The sequence below is a fragment of the Marmota monax genome, unplaced genomic scaffold (assembly GCF_021218885.2).
Source record: "Marmota monax isolate L192 unplaced genomic scaffold, Marmota_monax_Labrador192_F-V1.1 WCK01_AAM20220418_F8-fsc00123, whole genome shotgun sequence".
Classification (NCBI taxonomy): domain Eukaryota; kingdom Metazoa; phylum Chordata; class Mammalia; order Rodentia; family Sciuridae; genus Marmota; species Marmota monax.
Window position 1 is genome coordinate 1,081,059 of NW_026692159.1, and position 23,849 is coordinate 1,104,907.

Below are 23,849 nucleotides of genomic sequence, written 5' to 3' on the forward strand. Positions count from 1 at the left end.
AATGACTGATGATTTCATCAGCAAAATTGCAATAACATCTCCCTAAGTGACCAATGATTTCATCAGCAAAATTGCAATAATATAATTCGTATATTGCAGGCAAAGCCCCTCGACAGTCAGTTTAATTGAATTGACCAGCCAGTTCAGAGTCATCCAGTTAGCTCAAGATACAAAGCTGTCACACAAACTGTTTTATAGGGCTCATTTTGAAAAGTTTAGAGTTACATAATATCAGTAAAAGAAAGGGCATTGTATTTTAATAGTAACTGAAATAACTGATGTTTTGGATTTTTCTGTTCTCTACATTCATAATCGCATTGCCATATAGAACTGTAAGAAAGTGCCCATTTGAATGTATACAATAAAAACTTCAAACACATATAGAAATGGAGAAAATAGTGAAAGGAGCCCCCATAGATTTATTTTCTGCATTCAAAAGCTATCAACATTCTTGCTTCATTTAGCCCTTTTCTTTCATGGTATTTTTATGGAATATTTCAAACAAATCACAGCTATCTCATTAGTACCCTCCTTCAATAATTCATTATGTTTCTCTAACAGATAAGGCCTTAAAATCATAATCTATGGGGCTGGGACTGTAGCTCAGTGGTAAAGCGCTTACCTTGCATATGTAAGACACTGGGTTTGATCCTCAGCACCACATAAAAATAAATAAAGACACTGTGTGTTTATCTACAACTAAATAAATATATTTTTTTAAAAAAAATCATAATGTACAGTATCATCACAACTACCAAAATTAATGATTGCCTTAATATTTAATAATGGTATAATCAATTATTTCCAGCGTTTTAAAAATATCTTTCTAATTGTTTATTGGAAATAGATCCTAAAAATGTGAGCGTATTGCATTTGGTTCATATATATATTTAAAATTTATTTTTTTTGGTTTTAGCTGACACAATACCTTTACTTTATTTATTTATTTTTATGTGGTGCTGAGGATTAAACCCAGGGCCTCGCACATGCTAGGCAAGTGCTGTACTGCTGAGCCCCAACCCCAACCCTGCTTATATTTTTTAACCTTCTTTTAAATGACAACAGCTCTTACCACCCTTTTGTTGCCCTGCAATTTATTCATTGAGGAAACCAGGAATTCCTATGGAATTTCCTGTATTCTGAATTTACTTTATATTCTTCATACCCTTTCCTAATTTGTTGATGGCTTGTTAATTTTTCTCATATCATTTTTGAAGCTCTTTTAGCATTGAATTTTATTTGGTAGAAGCCTGAGACTAACCGGACATTTTCTACTCATTAAGCTATTTAATACTTTTACTTAAGACCAGAGAATTTTTCTTTATTTTTAAATAGGATGTATCTCAATGGTATTTGTTGTCATTTTTTTCCTGAAACCTGATGTCAGTGTTAAACCTGTAGATTTTCATTTATCCAAAACTTCCAACTATTTCCTGAAAAAAATGTATTTATTATACACATACAATATATATAATATGTGTTTATGTTCACTCTGATTTGCCCTCCATATTTAAAAATTTCTCAGACTTTTCACATCTTCATTTCCATTTCCGTCTGCTTACTTTTCTCAATCTTGATCTCTATGTTCTTCAAAATGTTTTCTGTATTATTTGTCAGTCTTTGTCTTACTTCCAGTTAGGCTTCCAATTCTGTGACAGTGTGGTTTTTCTGCCACTCATCACAGTATGGTCCCTATTTTTATATGATATCATGCTGACATGATAGGTCACATCTGCTTTATTATTTTTCTAGGGAATGTTATTTGCCAGTTTCCCCCCATCCCTTCCCTTCTATGAGAGTGTTCCTGGAATCCTTTTTGGGGTCTTATCTACTTCTTAAGAATGTTACTCTTTCTCAGTAGGGATGGTTACAAATTATTCTTCTGTCCAGTCCCCAACAGCATCTCCTGTGGCAGAAATAACTCAATGTTAGTGGCTCCTACATTGAATTCTTCTTGTTTTTCCAGAGATGAAAAAATCTGACAACCACCCAATCCTGATCTTTTTAACAGTTCATAGGTCATTTCAATAGCACTTTCCTGTTTTCATGATACCTGGATGTACCTAGGTGATTCTAATATTACTTTCAGAGGCATCATTTTGTACTTTCTTCTCAGTAGTTTTAATGTCTAAATCACCTGAGATCATCTGTGTTCCTGGGAGATATGGAGCTGCTTTGGAGAGGAACTGAGTCAGCTCTGGGGGTGAGAGAATCAGAAAGATAAATAATAAGATATCATGTGGCCTAGATTCCTTTCTTACTACGGCTCTGTGTTTGTCTGTTTCAAAAATAAAATCAAGAATATTCCTGTCTCATTGTGGAGTTACTTTATCACCCTGTGTACCCAGATGGGATATGAAATTGTTTGAGTTATCTGCATAGTAGGAGACCTGATCCATATACATGTGGGGAAAAAGAAGGATGTGATTCATTGGAATAAAAAGTAAGTGGGGTGAAATTAGTATTCAAAAATGGACTTTAGAAGAAAGAGACAAACTTATATTCAAAGATTGGTCTGATGAGAGTTGATGATGGATTTTTGCACAGAGTTTGAGCTCAGTAAGAATGAGCTGGTGATCAGAAAGACTTTGATCCCCCTCCCTGGTTTGCCATAGACTTACTTTGGTAACTCCTGACCAAGCTTGACTTCTCTGATCCTCTGGAAATCTACCTAGAATCATATCTGGTAGGCAACAAGTGTTAGCTCCATTTATTGTTTCTTCAATGTATATTATTTGGCAAACTAGGGATATAAGCTTGACTATAATGATAGACTTCAGTTTCCTGGTAGAACTACCAATGTTGGAGAATTTGGAATATCATAGAAAAGGTGACCATGTATTGAAATAAACATAGTAACACTAGAGGGAATTTCACAAGAACAGATATTAAGAATTAACACTGAAGAACATTGGGCACTTATAACTAAATTTTATATTTATTTTCTTATACAACTTGGACAAGAGGTATTTTTATTCACATTTTGCAAATTGTCACATTGAGATTCAGTTCTGCTCAAAACTTGTCATGTCAGAATCTGGGTCAGGAATTCCCAGTCCAAGTGGAGTGCTCTTTTGACAGTTCTTTGTTGTTTTTGAAAGTAATGCCTTGTGGAAGTTACTTATTTCCTCTGGACCTTGATTTCCTCATGTATAATCTGAAGCATTTCCTTCAGCAAGCCTTTCTCTCATTTGGCAGAATTGGGGCTCTTATAATGAGCACCTGGGGCCACCCCTCCAACTGTAGATTCCTGTGAGCTCATACTCATTTTTCACAAATAATAGTGTGCTGGTAGGAGCCAGCATTTTGAGGAAAAATGCTGGCATTATTCTTCTTTAAGAAACAAAATTATCTTATTTCGGTATAATTTATATACGATAAAATTCATCTTCTGGTTGTGTTGTATATTTTAGTATTTTTAATAGTAACTCCACTAATTCCAGAACATTTTTATTATGCAAGGGAAAAAAAACTCTAGACTCAACTAGTTACTCCTCTTTGTCTTATCTGCTTTTATCCCTAACTCCCTCCCTACCAAAATTACTAATTTCTGTCTCAACAAATTTACCTATTTTGGACATTTCATATAAAGAAAATCATATAATACATGCTCTTGTGATTTACTTCTTAGTATAATATCTTAAGTGTTTTTTTTTTTTCTGGTGGTGTTGAGTTTTGAACCCAGGGCCTTGTGCATTCAAGGTAAGCACTGTACCAACTGAGCTCTGTCCCCAGCCCTATTTTCAGTGTTATAACACATATAAATACTTTATTCCTTTTTATGGCTGCATAATATTCCATTGCATAGATGTATGATATTTTGTGTATACATTCATCAGTTGATGGCCATTTGAGTTGTTTCCAATTTTTGGCTATTATGAATACTGCTTCTGTGAGAATCCATGTACAATTTTCTGTTTCAACATCTGTTTTCAATTTCCTTTGTGTATATATCTAGGAGTAGAATTACTGGGGCATATGTCATTTTGTGTTTAATTTTTTGAGGAGCCCTGAGATGGTTTTCAAAGTGGTTACACCATTTACATTTCAATCTTCAGTCTATGGAACTTCAAATTTCTTGGCATTCTCATTAACATCTTTTATTGTCTTTTTCTTCTAAGATGGGGTCTCTTCAGTCTTTCACAATTAAGTATGAGGTTACTTGAATGGTTTTCATAAATGCTGTTTATCAGTTGAAGAAACCCTTCCTACTCCTGATCTGTTGAGTGTTTTTATTATGAAAGGAGGTTGGATTTTTGTCAGATGTTCTTCCAGTCAGTGTTCAGATGATCATATTGTTTGTAATTTTTTTGATTAATATGGGGTGTGATATGTTGATTGTCATATGTTGAATCAACTTTGCCTTCCTGGAATAAATTAAACTTGTTCATGTTATTTAATACTTTTTATATATTGTAAAATTTACATTTGCTAGTATTTTGTTGAATTTTTATTGATATTTGTAAAGGATGGTGGTAGGCAATTTTTTTCTCACCACGTCTGCCTGATTTTGCTATGAGGATAGTAATGCATTGGGAAGTTTTCTCACGTTAATTTGCACTTGCTTTTTTCCCCCCAATTAACTGTGAAGTCAGAAGTACCTGTTGTCAATTCATACATATCTTCCACATCTTTTTTTTCAGCTGCATAATTAATTTTGTGAATTTGTCATAGTTATTCAAAATCCTGCTATGTAGGGGAAATAGTTTGTGATTACAAAAATGAGTTTCATTCCAACTAACTTCATGTGTATTTTTAAAATGTTTATGGAGGTATACCTTTATAAGAAGTTCCTAGAAGAAGAATTGCTGGATCAAAGGTTAGGAAAGGTTAGGTACACCTGCAGTTTGCCAGATATTTCCACATTTTCTCTGATAGTGGTCTTTAAAAAAATTATATATATATATATATATGTGTGTGTGTGTGTGTGTGTGTGTGTGTGTGTGTGAGAGAGAGAGAGTGTGTATTTAGTTGTAGATGGACACAATACCTTTATTTTGTTTATTTATTTATTCATTCATTCATTCATTCATTCATTTTTATGTGGTGCTGAGGATTGAACATAATGCCTCACATGTGGTAGGCGAGTGCTCTACTGCTGAGCCACAACCTCAGCCTGATAGCTCAGAATAGTTTTAATTTGAACCTTTTTTGTTATGAGTGAAATATTTCTCATTTATTGAGGGCAATTTATGTTTCTTTTTTGTGAATTATCTGTTAATGTCTTTTGACCATTTATTTATCTTGTTTTCCCCCACCATTGCTTAGAATTTCTTTATGTATTAGAGATATCAGTCTTTTATTTATAAGTTGCACAGATTTTAATCTCAGATTGTCAATTGTCTTTGGCTTTTTAAAATGGCATTTAATTTTTGCAAAGCAAAAGTTTTTTATTCTTGGGCTGGGATTGTGGCTCAGCGGTAGAGCGCTCGCCTAGCACGGGCGGGACCCGGGTTCGATTCTCAGCACCACATAAAAATAAAGGCATTGTGTCGTGTCCATCTACAAAAAAGATTCTCTCTTTGTGTGTGTGTGTGTGTCTCTCTCTCTCTTTCTCTTTAAAAAAAGTTTTTTATTCTTACATAAATAGGTTTATCAGTGTTTTCTTTTGATGTTCCTACATTTTAAGTTCTAGATTTCCCCCACATCCAGGTTATAAAGAAATATCTTCACATGTTTCCTTTTAGTATTTCTATGAGTTTAGCTTTTTAACATTGACACACCTTTCTCTCTCTCTCTCTCTCTCTCTCTCTCTCTCTCTCTTCTCTTTCTCTTTTGAACTTTACTCTGTGGTATGAGGTAAAAATTCCATTTAATTTTTTCTCCAAATGACTATAGAGGTTTGTCTTCATATCATTTATTAAAACATTCATCTTTTTCTCAGCAATGTGATATGATTATCACATGTGAAATTTCTGTATGTCTTTGTGTCTATTTGTGGACTTTCTATTCTGTTAAATTAGTAGGTAGGTCTTACTCATCTGAAATTACCAAACAATCTTACTTTTAGGAACTTCAGAGTATGTTTAAATATCTGGTAATAACTAGTCCTCCTCTCATTGCACTTCATTCTCTGGGTTCATGCCTGTTTATTTTACCATATGAATTTTGGAATTCACATGTTTAGTTGCACAAAACAATAACTGCTGTATTTATTTATACAGTTATTCATTATTTAGGAATGGAGATACATTCTGAGAGATGCATTTAGGTGATTTTGTCTTTGCACAAACCTTAAAGTATACTTACACCAACATATGTGATGTAAGTCCCGTTTGCTCATAATGTCTTTCTTCCTTTTGTTTTAAATGTGTGCTTAGAATTTGCTTGCTAATATAATTTGAAAATTTCCATTGATATTTATGAGATTGGTTTGCAGTTTCCTTGTTTGCCCAATTTTTTTGGTTCATGTATAAATGTTATACTCCTTTCATTAGGAAATGAAAGTTTTGATTTACACTGGAACAATTGAAGTGGCAGAGGGATTAAGTCATATCCAGTTTCAATTTAAAATCCCTATGAACTAAATTATCACTGCAAGATTGGCCCAGCAAATGAAAAACAACATGTTCTAGTTGAAAATGCTTTGTTGAGTAGTTTCATAAATAAATAATTAAAAGTTTAGTAATAGTTAATGCTAGTTAATATTTGATAATAATCTAATATATTATTTAATATATGTTTTATATTATTTCCTATTTTAACAATTGAATATGATGCTTAATAAATACTTTCATGTTACCCAGTTTGATCTTTTTTTTTTTTTGGTACCCGGGATTGAACTCAGGGTCACTTGGCCACTGAATCACCTCCTCAGCCCTAGTTTGTGTTTTATTTAGAGACAGGTCTCACTGACCTTAGTTGCTTAGGGCCTTGCTAAGTTGCTGAGGCTGGCTTTGAACTCACAACCCTCCTGTCTCAGCCTCCAGAGCCGCTGGAATTTTAGGTGCATGCCATCATGCCCAGCCACTTTGATCTTTATTTCAATCTCATGAACCTGTTTTTGCACATATTTTGTGGATTAAAGAAACCAAAGCTCAGAAGGACTAAGTGGCTTTCCCATGCCACATAGTGAGCAGCATTCTCTTTTTTATTTTTAATTTTATTTTTAATTTTTTACATACACTCATTATTACTCATTAGTGAGCAGCATTCTAAGGACTTATTCAGATCTCCTTTTTTATATTGTCTGTTCATTCTATACTGCGTTCCTAAAATGTGCTTTGCTGCCTTTATGTCAACAGTTGGCCAAGCATTTTAAGTTACAAATTCGTCTATGCATCTATTCAGTAGGAAACACATTCTTGGTTTTGTATCTACTTTTGTCATAATGTGGCACCTGCCATTTCTCACAACACATAGTATCCTTGGTGAGAGAAGGCAGCCATATGAATATTTCCATTTGGATATAGTCTCTCTCCCCCTTTTTTCCTTTTTAACACACAAAGACACACTTGTATATCCCTTAGAAGACATCATGGGAGAAGATAACCCTAAATCATAGATTTATAATATTCAAATACACTTTTAGTATCCAGAGTTGTTATAATTTGAGAAAATGTTTTTATTCATAGTAGATCCTTGGTTTACTCACCTAATGAAAAAATTAAATTGGGCCTAAGTTATCAGACATTTTGAAGATGAGCCTATTAAAAACTAAAACCAAAGCAAACAAATAAATTCCAAATATCTGTGAGGATAGATTAAATGTATGCTGGAAACTTTCCACAAGATGTTAGATTTCTAGAAAAAAGTGTAGCACGCTGAGATTTTGTACCTTAAACTTGACCAATTGTAACTTACCTTGAGTAAAATAATAAGCTACAATATATTACAACCAATGAACTTAGAAGTATATTAAGATACATGTAACAAATTTGATGAATGTCAAGTATTTTTATTTCAGTGTGTATTTATATATGTTTTCTTAATCAAAATCAGCTTCTGGTAAATTTGCTCAAAGATTATGGACAAGTTAGTCTTTGTTTTATTAATCGTAGGAGAGACTTGCAAAATCCAAACTCCTAGCCGTTGCTATGTGCAGTCTGTCCCCTCTTTCTTCCATCCCTCTAAGTTACCCTTTTTCCCTTACTGTATTTTACTCTGTGAGCCCCAGCGCAACTGGATTTCTTTCATTTCAGAACTGCCAGAATTTTTCCTCCCACAAGGACTTCCACATGCTCTTTCTCTGCCTGGAACAATTTTCCTCATCTCTCTTTTACCTGGCTAAATCCAGTTATTCTTATATTAACTTAAATATAATTTTCCCAGAGTGGCCTTAACTGGCCAATTTCCATCTCCCTTCCCAATGCTATACCAGTTTACTCTGTTATAAAAGTTCAATATGCTATAGTTCTCCCTTGGAACACTTATTAGTTTTCTTTCTTCTTTTTTTGGTACTGGGAATTGAACCCAGGAGCACTTAACCCCTGAGGCACATCCTCAGCCCATTTTTATATTTTATTTAGAGACAGGGTCTTGCTAAGTTGCTTAGAGCCTCACTAAGTTGTTGAGGCTGGCTTTGAACTTGTGATCCTCCTGCCTCAGCCTCCCTAGCTGGGAGGATTACAGGTGTTCACCACTGTGCCCAATAGTTTTCTTTTTTCTTAGTATCTCCTATTAGGATGCAAGTTCCATGAGGTCTGGGTCCTTGTTAGTGTCATTCTTTGTCATATTTCTAATACCTGGAACAATATTGAGCACTGGTTAGGCACTAGTGAATATTTGTTGTGTAAATGGATGAATGAATGAATGTGTAATTTTAAACAAACATTGCAGAAAGGTTGCTACGTGAGTTTTGAATCTGGGGGGATATCAAGAAATTCAGGCATCATTATCTTAATATATGTAACAAGGCAGGGGACTGGCATAAATGTGCCTAAAGTAGGGAAATAAACTTTTCTGTGAAATAAATACCACACAGAGCTCTTTTTGTGAAGTGTTTTAGCTCTTCATTAGTCATTGTCATTTCCTTATTGAATTTACCAAAGAAAAGTAGTGAGCAAGGGCAGCTGGGAGTGGAAGTCACTCTGAGGTTTACCAGTGATGAATACAGCTTCTACTTTCCATATCAGTTTATTTATTGTCATTGATAACATTAAGTTGTCTTATGCTTGGCTGGAAATGTGTGTTGGAAAAATATTCATTATCATTGAAAATACCGGATCTATGCTGTCTCCTGGGGAAATTAGGAAATACCAGTGATTTAAGTTTGATGTTAAAGGACACTTTGGGAAAAAGAAAGATAATGGGTTTTTAAAAATGTCAACACAAATGATATGTACAGTGGTTTGACTATTTTGAATTTCTTTTCCATATTTTTTTGGGGGGTGGTGCTGGGGATTGAACCCAGGGCCTGTGCTTGCAAGGCAAACATTCTACCAACTGAGCCATATCCCTGACCCTTTCATACTTTCTCATTTCCTTGTTCTTTTCCTTTTTTCTACACTTTCCCCTTCTTTACCGTTTAAGAGTGGAAGAATTAAAGGTAGTTTCTGCAAATACACTTGGTCTGTACCCCTTTTTAAGTTTAAATTTTGTAAGAATGCAATAAAAATAGTCTTCTGGATGCAACCTTCTACCCAGCAGTGACCCTGGTATAACCCATCCAGGATGGTGTCTATCGAACGGGACAAAGAAATTTGAGAAGATATTTTAAATGTTATTGTCTTTCAAGCACTGTATATTTAATAATTTTTTTTCCCAAAATTTGTTTTCAGAACTACACATGGAAAATGTAAATATAATTGATAACTTCTAAATTAATTGGAAATTATGATAGCGATAATAATGAAATATGTAGTTTTTGCATTGCATTCTGTTGTGTGCCTTCTGCCTTCCCAGGCCTCAGCCTCCTGTCCCGTGAACACACATATACATACATTACACTCATTCTTTCCCTTTCCTCATATTACTTTAGCATGTAAATTGGAATACTCCAGAAGACCTAAGGAAATGTTTTGGTTCATTGCATGGCAGATAACACTTATTTCAGAGTTAGAGAGAAGAGAGTATCTATTTAATGAGCTTTACTTTGCCCTTCCTCTAATAACAGCAATACCAGACCCCTGTCTCAGAGACAGTTTTATGGACAGGCAGTACTAAAGCTAACATAATGCTGGACAATTTCCTGCCCTTCATGGTAGACATCTCAGCAAATAATAAGTATCTCAATATGCTCGCATATCTATGTATCAATTTGGGATTTGGAAAATGTCTATAGAATATAAATGAATTTCTGAAACATTGAATATAAGGTCATTGTGAAATATTATTTTTGTTCAGTACTTTAAAAATACCTGTATGTGTACTTGAAAAGGCCAACAATATTCCAAAATCCATTTGGAACAATTTCTTTGGAACTAAGCACTTCTGACTGTATACTACAAGAGAGATTCTCTTGTAGCAATGTCTCTGGAAACAGGCTTAAAATATATGGCCTTGATTTTTGCTGACACATACTTTGACTATTGCTGAAGTCAATTTTCAATCATTTGGACAAATGATTCTTTTTTCAGAGAGTTACCATGTGAATAGAGGGCCTGTGCCAGTGTTGCTAATGGCCTAAGGATAACGTTGTTCATATCCAGGATGAAAATGTTTATACTCATCTATTTTTTAATAGATATTTGTGTATCTTGGGAGAAGATTAAGTCTTTTTGTAGAGGCTGCAATTGAAGTACAGACTTTTGGAAGTACACATAGTCACCCTGTAAAGCCTGCCTCAGAGTTAAGATTATATTTTAAAACCCTCAGGTACTTGCTGTTGTTAGGAAATACTGATAAAGAAAAATGCAGATTAAAGTGTAGTTTGCAAGAAGGGAAGTTGTATGCTAGTGCTTGGGTGCATTTAATTAAGTAGATACAGCTGTCAGTCAATCCCTTGGGCATTTTTATGTTAAAGTATCATTAATGTGACCCTGTGGCTCCTTGAATATGATAACATTTCTGAATGCTTATGTTATGTCAATTACTGTGCTAAAAAGTTCAACATATATATTATCTGTAACTCTGATCACAACCTTGCAAAATACTCTTATCCATTTTTAAAAGGAAACTGAGGCTCAGTGAGATGTAAATGCTTGCCCAAATTTTATAACTAATAAGTTCCTGAGCCAGGATCTAAACCCAGGTTTATCTGATTTCTAAGGCACTACCCCACTATGGTTCCCTTTTGAATTATCATATGCATGGAATAAATATATCATGTAATAGAGGAGTGAGTATATTTGAGAGAGGGGTGACATTTGAAGGATGATTTATTAGTTTCCTATGGCTTGTGTAACATATTATCTTTTTTTTAAAGAGAGAATTTTTTAATATTTATTTTTCAATTTTTGGTGGACACAACATCTTTATTTTATTTTTATGTGGTGCTGAGGATCAAACCCAGAGCCCCGCGCATGCCAGGCGAGCACGCAACCGCTTGAGCCACATCCCCAGCCCTGCAACATATTATCTTAACTGTGACTGTAAGCAAGAATGTATTCTCTCATGGTTTTTGAGCCCGGAAGTTCAAAATCAAGGTGTCACAGGGCTGCCCCCTTGTCTGTAGTCTGTAAAAGAGAGAGTTTTTTTTATTTATTTATTTTTTTTTCTAGCTACTGGTGGCTCGTGGCTGCATCAGTTTAATCTCTGCCTCTCTGGTCTCATTGCCTCTTTCTATTCTGTTTGTCAAATCTCTCTCAGCCTTATTCTTATTAGAATACTTGTTATTGGATTTAGGGATCATTTGGATATTATAGAATGCTCACCTCATTTCAAGATTCTTTACTTAGCCAGGTGTGGTACATACCTGTAATCCCAGTGATTTGGGAGGATGAAGTGGGGGGATAGTAAGTTCGAGGCCACCTTGGCAACTTAGTGGGACCCTCAGTAGCAACATAGAGAGATCTGTCTGAAAACAAACAAAAAAAAAATAAGAAAGGTTAGGGATGTAGTTCAGTGGTAGAGCACCCCATTGGATTTAATTCCAATTAATAATAATAATAATAATAATAAAAAGATCTTTTACCTAATTGCATCTGCAAATACCATTTTCCCAAATAAAGTAACGTTCCCAGATTCTGGCAATTATGACATGGGCATACATTGTGAGGAACCATTAATCAAGCTACTATAGTGAGTGATGAATTTTTATGGTCAGACTCAGTCAAACTAGGGTCTTGGCTCACCTGCTCACAGTGTGGTATCCTGGAGGAGATGGAATTGTTGGAGCTTTGTCAAATTGTTGGAGTTCCTCTCCTACCCTGCAGAGATTGGTAGGTCTGATGATAAGTTCAACAGACAAGAGGTACCTTGAGGCTGTGCCTCAGGCCTATTCCTATGGGATCAAACCAGCCAACATGAAATTCTTGATAGAAGTGATGAAACACTTTATAGCATGATCTATTATAAACAGGCCATTGGATGCTGTTTTTTTCCCCTTTTGTTTAAAAATAAAAAGAAAATAATCATAGTAAAAAACAAATGCTTAGGGAGGAAACACCCATATTCATGGGGCCAGGGTGGGGTGGGCATACAAGTTTGAAGACGAACCTGAAACAAACCTTACTCTCAGACAAATCCACCACTCTCCCTTTCTGGACAGCAGTAATCAGAGTCACACCACCACTATTTTTATTTGAGGCTATTAGAAATAATCTCACCTTGTCCTTTTATCATTTGTATGCCATTCTAAGGTATCCAGGTCTCCTCAACTCTACATTTGTATTGTTTATATTCATTTAAAAAATTTTTTTGGTTGTTGATGGACACAATAACTTTATTTTATTTCTTTATTTTTATGTGGTGTTGAGGATCGAACCCAAGGCCTCGAATGCGCTAGATGAGTGCTCTACCATTGAGCCACAACCCCAGCCCCATTATTATGTCTTTTGAGGACAATTTTCTAGTCATGTTGTTTGCCTGATGCTGTTATGTGTGTTCATCTGATTGGTTTTAAAAATCTAGTCTTATTCTCCCTAAATGCAAAAAAAAAAAAGGCAAGCTGTATCAGCTAGTGCTTAAAGGTCTTTCTGCTTTTATTCATATTGAAAGCAGAGCCCTTTTAGTGAGAGAGGTCTAGACCGCTAAAAGATTTATAAAGAAGTGTGACATTGTAGCTTATGAAAGAGATAATTCACACTTAAAAATGGGAAACCTAATGTTATTTTGCATTTTTATCTTCAAGTTGTTCAGGTTTTACTGTGTACAAGGAGGTGTTTTGTGAAAAATGTCTTGAATTTGCTTAGTCACCTCCTCAAAACCATCATTTTTTGGTTTTGATATTCAGTTTGTCTTTGCAAAGTAATACTATCAAATGATATACTTAAATCTGACTATGGTAATTTTTTCCTTCTAGAATGTCCTGGGTAATGATTTGCTGTCAAGTTTCCCCATCATAATTAGTAATGGCATTATGGGCAGTAACTTGCCTACATGAGACGAGCAGCATCATTGGGCCAGTAATGGAAACTGCATGTTTATTTCTGCTTTTTCATACAGATTCTCTATAAGATATTATGACTGTATCACACTTTCCTGGAATTTTACCTATGACTCCATTCACCTTTGGTCACTAACTAAGTGAACTTACAGTGTTATAAGAAAAGCATGGATTGAGATACTTAGGGATTCCTAGAAAAGATATGATTTCTGCTCTCATAAGGGAATTAGGACATGATGTCTACTTAGAGATACATTGCTGCACCTTAAATTGCTACGCTAGTACTAGGGTTATAATGAATTATAATAATAAGTTTTCGTCTTTTCAGCACACTCAGGAGAGTAGTGGTGTGAAATCGGCATCATTATTATTTTGATGTAATAGGTTCAACTATCAATGTTTTTTTTTCCTTTATAATGTTATATGTGCTTCATACATGGCAAAGCCATGCCTGATGAGATAAATAAGTATATTTCTCATTGTCTTTTCTAGTTCTGTCATCATTTTGCTTTTTACACTCATCTCTCCAATCTTCTTGTTCATTTAGTTTGGTCTTTGGTGTGAGGCAGGGATCCTAACCATTCTTTTTCCAAACATTGAGACAATGGTTCTATCACCATTTACTTAGCAGTTCCTCATTCTGCCATCACTTTGTTATGACAGTTTTGCCATGTAATTACATGTGTAAACATAGAAACATAGCTCTGTTTATTTTTCCATTCTGTTCCAGATAGATGTCTGTGTAATACTTTATAGTATTATACTGTTTAATTGTTGTGGCCGTATAATTTCATATTATTTTTTGTTAGTTGCAGAGCAGGCTGAATGAATGTTAGCTGCAGGGTAGCCTGGACACTCGACCCCCATCCTTCTGGTTCCTTATGGCTTGTTTGCCTTAAGGCTGAACACTCAACCCCACTCAAGGCTAAGCACTCAACCCCCACCCATCTGGTGCAAAGGAAACCCACTGGCCCCTGCCCAGTCTGGCCCCTGCCCAGTCTGGCTGAGGCAGAAGATGACACCCTTAGTAGCCACCGTATGATCCAATCACTGTACGCCAACAAGGTAGCTTGCAGACCCAGAGACCCCATTAGAATTTGGCTATAAAACTCTCTCCTGCCAGAACTCTCCCTCTCTTTCTTCTCTCTCCCTCTCTCTTTCTCTTTTTCTCTTCCTTCCCTATCAATCAGATACCACTGCAATAAAGATCTCTTGGTCACTCCAAGTGTCATGGTCACTCTCCTTTTAATTATATTAACGTGAGTCCCATTTTTTGTTTGTTCACCTAATTTTCTCCAGGTATTGCTCTATGTAAACCTTGGAGTCATCTTGTTAAGTTTTAAAATACACATTAACCAACATTAGAAGTAGATTTATACCCCTCTATTTATTCTGGGTTTTTTTTTTTTTTGTGTGTGTGTGTGTGTATGTGTGTGTGGTGCTGGAGATTGAACCCAGGGCCTTGTACATGCAAGGCAAGCATTCTACCAATTTAGCCGTACCCCCATTTCTCCATTTATTCTTACTTATCCTCATTAAACAAGTGTACCTGTGTGTACAGTGTTTTTGTGTGTGGTATAAAACAGGGAGATTAGTATTCTGTTTTGATATTGGTGGTAATAGTTATTAGGCTGACTATATTATTAATTCATATCCAAACCAGGATACTTTGAAGACTGGAAGTGTATAGTATGATTATATAGAGTGGTGGCTCTGTGCAATCATTCCAGCAACCTTGAACATCTCCATATAAACCCTGTAGGCAAGGCTCAAATGCAGGGAGGCCTGAGTCTTTGTGGCACAGGAGCATGACAAAGTTTGGCAGCCTGAGAGGAGCTGTCAAAGGCATTTCTTACTTACCTTCCCATCTGGTGGCAATTTGTCATCCTTTTTACCTGCCACGGAGGGATGGGACATCCCACCCTGCTATCTACCTCTCCTTAGGTACAACTGCAGACCATAAAACCACTTAGCTGATGTAGAACACACTCCTCAGCCATAAATCAGCCTGCTGCCCATGTTGCCTTTAATCTGGCCCCTTTGATTTGGTGTCATCCTGTGTCAAGTGATGCATGAAACTGACACCATGCTGACCTTGCTTTTGCTGTTTGTTTAATAAGCTCTCTAAATCTACCTGGGCCAATTGTCCTTACCCAAAGAATCTGTCAACCTGTTTGACAAACTCAAACTGGTTCAGATCCAGGCAAAATAAGAGTAAATTGCAACTAAACAAACAAACCAACTCTGTTCCCATGATCTAAAGGAGCCTCAGTGGTTGTTTATCTATAACATTGTTTTGCAGTCAGCAGGATCCCTGGAGCACTTCCTCAGTGATGATGCCTTCTGGTGAGTTCTTGGGCTCTTCATTAATATAGGGGGTGGCCCTTGGAGAAGGCAGTTAATCAGACAAATGGTCTGTTAAGACTTGAGCCTTAATAACATGCTGACTCTGGAATATTCTGTAAAGTACAGAAAAATAACAAGATAATTCTTGTAAACATTCTTGTTGCATAGCCTTCCAATCTTTTTGTTATGTGTATTTCTTACAGTTATAAAGATGTATTACATATAATTTTGTATCTGCTTCTTTTCTTTTACTAACACTCATTGAAAATGCTTCATAAGCATTTTAATGACTGCATACATTTCTACCAAATGGATTTATCACAATTTTCTTAAATACTCTCTGCTTAAATGAATAAAATTCTTTTTCTTTTCTTTTCTTTATTAGTAGCCAATTATTCCGCAATGAACATACCCAGCCCTTAGGATAGATTCCCAGCAGAGGAAGCCATTTTTTTCAGGCTCTTGATGCATACTGTCAAATTGCTTTTTAAAGGGTTTGCACATTTACATTTCCATCAGCATCTGTAGTATCCACTTTCTAACTCTGAAAGTGCAAAGTAAGTTCCAGAATCTCAGAATCATTTACATTAACTTTCTGGGAAGTTGAGGATCATCGTGTCTATAAGGACCAAACAAATTAATAAAACCAATAAATGAATTTTTTATCATAAAATAATGTATTGCATTTTTGCTAATCTTTTTTATTGTTTTTATCAGTGCATTGTAGTTATATATAATACTGAGGTTCATTTTGATATAATCATACATGCATAGGATATAATTTGTTCCAGTTCATTCCTCAATATTTCCACTTTCTTTCCTCTCCACCCTACCTCTGTTGCCTTTCCTCTACTCTCTGGTCTTCTTTCTGTGTATTCATTGTTTTTCTTTAAATTGGTGATTTATAGATATTCATAAATGGAATTTGCTGTGGTATATTCGTATATGTACACAGCATAATTTGGTCAATTTCATTCAGCGGTTCCTCCGTTTACCTGTCCCTTCTCCCCCGCCAATTGCCTTCCTCTACCCAGTTGCTCTCCCTTCTATTTTTGTGGTATCTGCCCCCCCACACACACCTTTCCCCACCTTATTTTGGTCTACATCTACATATGAGAGAAAACATCTGACCCTTCACTTTCTGAGTCTGACTTATTTCGATTACTAGCACCTTGCCAGGGAATTGTTGCCTGCTCAGAGGGATAAACCTCCTGAGAAATTACAGTGTAGAATAATTAGTGAAGAACAAAAGACAAAGAGTCAGAAAGGATAGTTTTAAAGATGGAGCCCTTATAGGTCCAGTCCACACAGGAGCTGGAACTAGACAATTAGAAAATGGCTCCTGTGGTTTATTTAAGGGGGTACATCCAAGGCAAGGGTAAGGTTTCAAGGGTAGAATTTTGCTTTCTGATACCTTGTAGTCAGTAGGTTGATTGGCATCTTGGCAGTTCACACCCATCTCAGAGGGGCTGTGTGGCTTGGTGATTATAGCAGGTAACCCCATCTCTGCTGCTGTGTGGGACCAGGCAGAGTGGAATAGTTCTCACAATAGTTGTGGGCAGTCAATCAGAGGAAATATCCCCTGAAAATTCCCAGACACCATATTTTCCTATTTACTAGGCTACAGTGTGCAATAGAGTCCACACACAGCCCATAGTCGTCTCTCAGCAACTTAGAATGATGTTCTCCAGATCCATCCATTTTCCGGCAAATGCCATACATTTCATTCTTCTTAGTAAGACTCCCTTGTGTATATATACCACATGTAATCATTCTCTTTTGTAATTTTCCCTGGTTGACATATCTTTTATTTCTGTTATCTTCATAGTGATCGTAATGGCAGATGAGTGTTGGTGTGGATTTGATGGTTCCCAATTTCTGGAAGAATTTTCTAAAAACGCATAGTAGAGGAGTATGCATTATATTGCTGACCAAAGAAAGACTTCTAGACCTCCGCACCATCTTGGTCTCGATTGCACTACTCTAAGGAAGTGTAAGGACTTGTGTCATAGATGAAATGAACATATGGGCATAAACATTAAATTGGCAGAGATTTTCAAGTTATGGATGATATCTTGAAGTGTATGCATAGGTTCCAGATTAAGAATATCTGCTTTAGCAGGGTGCCATGGTACATGCCTGTAATTCCAGTGGCTCCAGAGGCCAAGGCAGGAGAATCATGAGTTCAAAGCTGGCCTCAGCAAAAACGAGGCACTAAGCAACTCAGTGAGACCCTGTCTCTAAATAAAATACAAAATAGGGCTGGGGATGTGGCTCAGTGGTCCAATGCCCTGAGTTCAATCCCAGGTACTATTGGGGTATCATAGTTTTCACATCCTCTCACCTGACAGAGCAAGAAGATTTATATATGTATACTAGTCTATCTATCATCATCTGTTTATATATTCATCTGTGTGTATATAAAGATAAATAGAAGTTCATACTGATGTCTTCAACTCTACCATTACCACAGTAGCATGGATTATACTAACCTTTCTTGCTTGTCATATCTCCTCTCCAAGAGTCAGAGGCCTGATTCCCATCATCATTATCCATATATTTGTTAGTTTATGGTACACATGCATGTTGATTTCAAAATTATGTGTACCCCTATGGGAAACAGTTTCACCAACATAGTGCTTTTATGTATTTTACCTTTTGCATTTGGTCTTACAGTATTCTCTCTTTTCCAAAGTTACTTAGGTCAGTCTTCCCCATCCCCACCCACTTCGGTGATACTGTTACATACATTTGTAATACAGTTAGATGATTTTGTCAGTTTGCATTCCATCCTGGGATCTCTCGACTTCATAACTGTTTTTTTTTTAAATTCATTATACATTAAGGTATACTCTTTGTACTGTGAAGTTATATGGATTTTGACAAATGCATTGTATCATGTATCCATGAACACAATAGCATACAGAGAGTTTCACTGCCCTAAAAATATTGCCTGTGCTGCAGCTATTATACGTTCTCCATTCCTCTTGCCTCAGAAACCACTGGTCTTTTGACTCTCCTTTCCAAGTTTTTCCTTTCCAAGCATGTCATATAATTTCAATCATATAGAAGTATCCTTTCTGATTGATTTTTTTCACTTAGTACTATGCTTTCAAGATTCTTCCATGTCTTTTCATGGCTTGGTAGCTCATTTCTTTTTATTGCAGAATAGCTTTTCAGCATATGAATATATTAAAGTTTGTATATCTATTCCCCTGTTAAAAGGCATTTGTTTTCTTCTAGTTTTGTGTGATATGAATAAAGCTGTCGCAAACCTTCAAATACATCTTTTGTGTGAAAATAGTTTTTCAAATCAATTGAGTAAATACATAGGAGCACAATTGATGGCTCATTTGGTAATAGTGCATTATTTAGCTTTGTAAGAGATTGCCAAACTGTCTTATGAAGTGGCAGTACAATTTTGCATTCACACTGGCAATGAATGAGAGCTCCTATTGTGCCACATCCTCATCAGCAATTGGTATACTGTGTTTTAGATTTTATCCATTCTAGTAGATGTCTTGTGGTCTATCATGTCATTTGCATTTCTCTAATGAAAAATTATGTTTAGCTTCCTTTTGTATGCATATTTTCCATTTGTAAGTCTTCTTGGTAAGTTGTCTGTTGTAATACTTATTTCATTATATTAAAAGGTTATTATTTTAAAAGTTCAGTATTTCCAAAGGTTGTTTTTTATTGTTTTGTTTTAAGAGTTCTTCATATACTTGGATCCACATCTTTTGTCAGATATGCATTTTGTAGATATTTTCTCCCAGTCTGTGGCTCATTCCTTGATTCCCTTAATAGAACCTTTGGTGAGCATTTTTTTCATTTTAATAACATGTGACTTATTAGTTGTTTTTCATGGATTGTGATCTTGGTGCTGTGTCTAGAAATTTGTCACCTTCCCCAAGATCACGTCGACTTTCTCCTAGACTTCCTTCAAAAAACAAAACAAGTTTCTTTGCCAGCCCACTCATAGCCCTCAGCGTAGATTCTAATGTACACCATCCATCCTTTTATTATTCTTCAAGAAATGTCAGTATAGAATTTAAGAACTTGGTCCTTGAAATTAGCTGTCTCTTTGAATTCTGAGCCCATCACTTCATAGTTGTATGATCTTTTACAAATCCCTTCACCTCTGTAGTCTTTAATTTCCTTATCTCTAAAATGTGTCTATGGCATATACCAAGTATAATGGGGAAGACTAAATGAAAGACCAGGAGAGCACTTAGCATAATGCCTGGTCTATCATGTAGCTACTCATTCTGTGATTCTGAATTTTCTACAGAGAAGTATAATCCTGTGAGGTTTCATGTCTTCTTAATGTCACTGCCAAGAACTTTTATAAAGAATAATATCTGGGCTGGGACTGTGGCTCAGAGGTAGTACACTTGCGTGGCATGTGTGAGGCACTGGGTTTGATTCTTAGCACCACATATAAATAAATGAAATAAAGATGTATCAACAACTAAGAAAAAATAAAAAAAGAATAGTATCTGTTTGTTGATTAATTGTATATCTTCTTCTTAGAAATGTCTGTTTAGTTCCTTGGCCCATTTATTGATTGGGTTATTTGGTTTTTTGGTGTTAAGATTTTTTAGTTCTTTATATATTCTGGAGATTAGAGCTCTATCTGACGTGTGTGTAGTAAGAATTTGTTCCCAACTAGGCTCTCTATTTACCTCACTGATTGTTTCTTTTGCTAAGAAGAAACTTTTTAGTTTGAATCTATCCCATTTATTAATTCTTGAAATTAATTAATATGCTATAGGAGTCTTATTAAGGAAGTTGGTGCCTAATCCAACATGATGGAGATTTGGGCCTACTTTTCCTTCTATTAGACAGAGTGTCTCTGGTTTAATTCCTAGGTCCTTGATCCACTTTGAGTTGAGTTTTGTGCATGATGAGAGATGAGTTTAATTTCATTTTATTGCATATGGATTTCCAATTTTCCCAGCACCATTTGTTGAAGAGCCTATCTTTTCTTCAATGTATGTTTTTTGTGCCTTTCTCAAATATAAGATAACTGTAATTATGTGGGCTAGTCTCTGTGTCCTCTATTCTGTACCATTGGTTTATCAGCCTGTTTTGGTGCCAATACCATGCTGTTTTTGTTACTATTGCTCTGTAGTATGGTTTAAGGTCTGGTATAGTGATGCCACCTGCTTCACTCTTCTTGTTGAGGATTGCTTTAACTATTCTGGGTCTCTTATTTTTCCAGATGAATTTCATGACTACTTTCTATGAGGAATGCCATTGGGATTTTGATTTGAATTGCATTAAATCTGTATAGTGCTTTTGGTAGTATGGTCATTTTGACAATATTAATTCTGCCTATCCAAGAACAATGGAGATCTTTCCATCTTCTAAGGTCTTCTTTGATTTCTTTCGTTAGCATTCTGTAGTTTTCATTGTAGAGGTCTTTCACCTCTTTCATTGATTCCCATGTGTGTGTGTGTGTGTGTGTGTGTATTTTTTTTTTTTGATGCTATGGTAAATGCCTCATTTCCCTTTCAGAGGATTTGTCACTGATATACAGAAATGCCTTTGATTTATGGGTGTTGATTTTGTATCCTGCTATTTTCCTGAATTCATTTACTAGTTCTAGAAGGTTTTTGGTGGGATTTTTTGGGTCTTCTAGGTATAGAATCCTATCACCAGCAAATAGTGCTAATTTGAGTTTTTCTTTTTATTGTCCATATCCCTTTAATTTCTTTCGTCTAATTGCTCTGGCCAGTGTTTCAAGAACTATGTTAAATAGAAGTGGTGAAAGAGGGCATCCCTGTCTTGTTCCAGTTTTTAGAGAGAATGCTTTCAATTTTTCTCCATTTAGAATGATGTTGGCCTGGGGCTTAGCATAGATAGCCTTTATAATGTTGAGATATGTTCCTGTTACCCCTAGTTTTTCTAGTATTTTGAACATGAAGGGGTGTTATATTTTGTCAAATGCTTTTTCTGTGTCTATTGAGATGATCATAGGATTCTTACCTTTAAGACTATTAATGTGATGAATTACTTTAATTGATTTCCATATGTGGAACCAACCTTGCATCCCTGGGATGAATCCTACTTGATCATGGTGCATGATCTTTTTGATGTTTTTGTATTCAACTTGCCAGAATTTTATTGATGTTTTTGTATTCAATTTGCCAGAATTTTATTGAGAATTTTTGCATCTATGCTCATTAGAGATATTGGTGAGAAGTTTTTTTTTTTTTTAAATATGTCTTTGCCTGGTTGTGGAATCGCGGTGATATTGGCCTCATAGAATGAATGTGGAAGTGCTCCTTTTTTTTGTTTTCTGAAATAAATTGAAGAGTATTGGTATTAGTACTTCTTTAAAGGTCTTGTAGAACTCAGCTGTGTATCCATCCTGTCTTGAGTAGTATCTAAACGTTCTGAATAAAAGTTAATGTTAAACTCAATGTTTATTTAAAAGATTTCTTAATTTTCATTTGACACTTTGAATTAGATTTTACTTGTAACAATTAAAGTATCAAAGAGATACGTATGCATGTGTATATATCCACTAAGGGAGAGAGGCAGAGAGAGAGAGAGACTGATGATAAACTTGTATATAGTATCTAGTGCATGATAGACCTATTCTGCTTTCTCTTTATACACACAAAAATGCACAAATAACCAGCATAAAATATTCATCCCATTATTTGATTTTTCTCTATGTTGAATCAGTTCTAATGGAACTCATGTAGGAATTAGTGGATCCATGTACGTTATCAGGTATAGGATCTGGAATCTGCTCTGGCCTCACCCAAGGTCTTGGGCAAGCAAGTACTGGGTTTCAACTTGTCAACTTGTTCTGTGGCTTGAATGTGTACAAAAGCACATGTTGTTAAACACAAATGTAGTTCCTGTTCCTTGAATGTTTCCATGTATCAGACACTGCATTAAACACCTTACCTTTGTTATCTCATTTGAGCATTTCAACAACCTCTTTTGGGATGTGCTATTCTCATTCATATTTTGAAGATGAGGAAACCAAGGTTTCAAGAAGTATTTTTCCATAGGTCTCGTAGCTGATAGATGTTTGAATCTGAGTGGGATCCTAGGGATCTTCTGATTCCAAAGGCAATTGTCATAAACACTTCAACTGACTCTCATGTTGCGGGGGACAAGTGATTGAGAGATTAGTGAGAGTGATAGAACAAAACCAAAAGAGCCAAATAAAGCTTAGAAGAGAAGACATTCTTTAACAACAACAAGTCTCTGCTTCAGAACCTTTGTCCTTGGACTATTCAAGGATTCTCCTGGTAGTGTGAACCATGTGACAGCCACCCATTGCTCATGATGATTCTCATTAGACAAATGGTCCAGGACAGGAAGCAAAGATGATTTTATTTTATAATTTGCAAGTGTGTGTGAAAGAGATTCCAATCATCGTGTGACGTTTGTCTTTTTAAATAGTCCAGATCTAACAACTGTACAATTGATGTAATATTTAAAAAGTCACTCATTTAGTTTCCCAAAGTAAATTGAATGTCAATGTTAAAATCTAAAAGCATCCATGTGTCACTTAAATCTCTGCCTATGGGTTTTCTTTGCTGTCTAATTTGATGTTATGTATTCTTTGGCATATTTCATATCAGTATCTCCATCAACTTATTTTTGCAGTTATTGCTTTGCAATTTGACTTTAGTTTCACATAGAGTTTGACATAAAAATTCATTGTACTTCTGTTATAAAAACTTATCATAGTACACTAGTTCTCAAAGTTATGTATGCTGTAGTTATCTCACATGTTAAATTAGCAGTCTTTGAGGTCTGGGCTCATGAATTCTTCATCCCAGTGTGACATTTGGTATCAAACAGAAGTCCACTTCCTCAATATCTCTTTTAAATTAAACAAATATGTGTTGAGATGAACAGAGCCACAAAATGGACTACAGACTATTTCATGTCATTGGCTCAGGACATTTCCTTGATGTCAGGAAAGTTTTTATATTGTAATTTTGCCTGTAAGGTATATGCCCATAAATATATGCCATTTTTGTCATATATAACAAATTAGAAAAAAATGAGAGTGTGTACTTAGAAAATATATATGCCATTTTTA

The 23,849-nt window shown here is 35.5% G+C and overlaps 1 long non-coding RNA gene across 2 annotated transcripts in view; it reads left to right on the forward strand.

Moving 5' to 3' along the window:
• Positions 1-23,849, forward strand: part of LOC124076320 (uncharacterized) — a 153,863-nt gene that overhangs the window by 95,425 nt on the left and 34,589 nt on the right. The window lies entirely within an intron of this gene.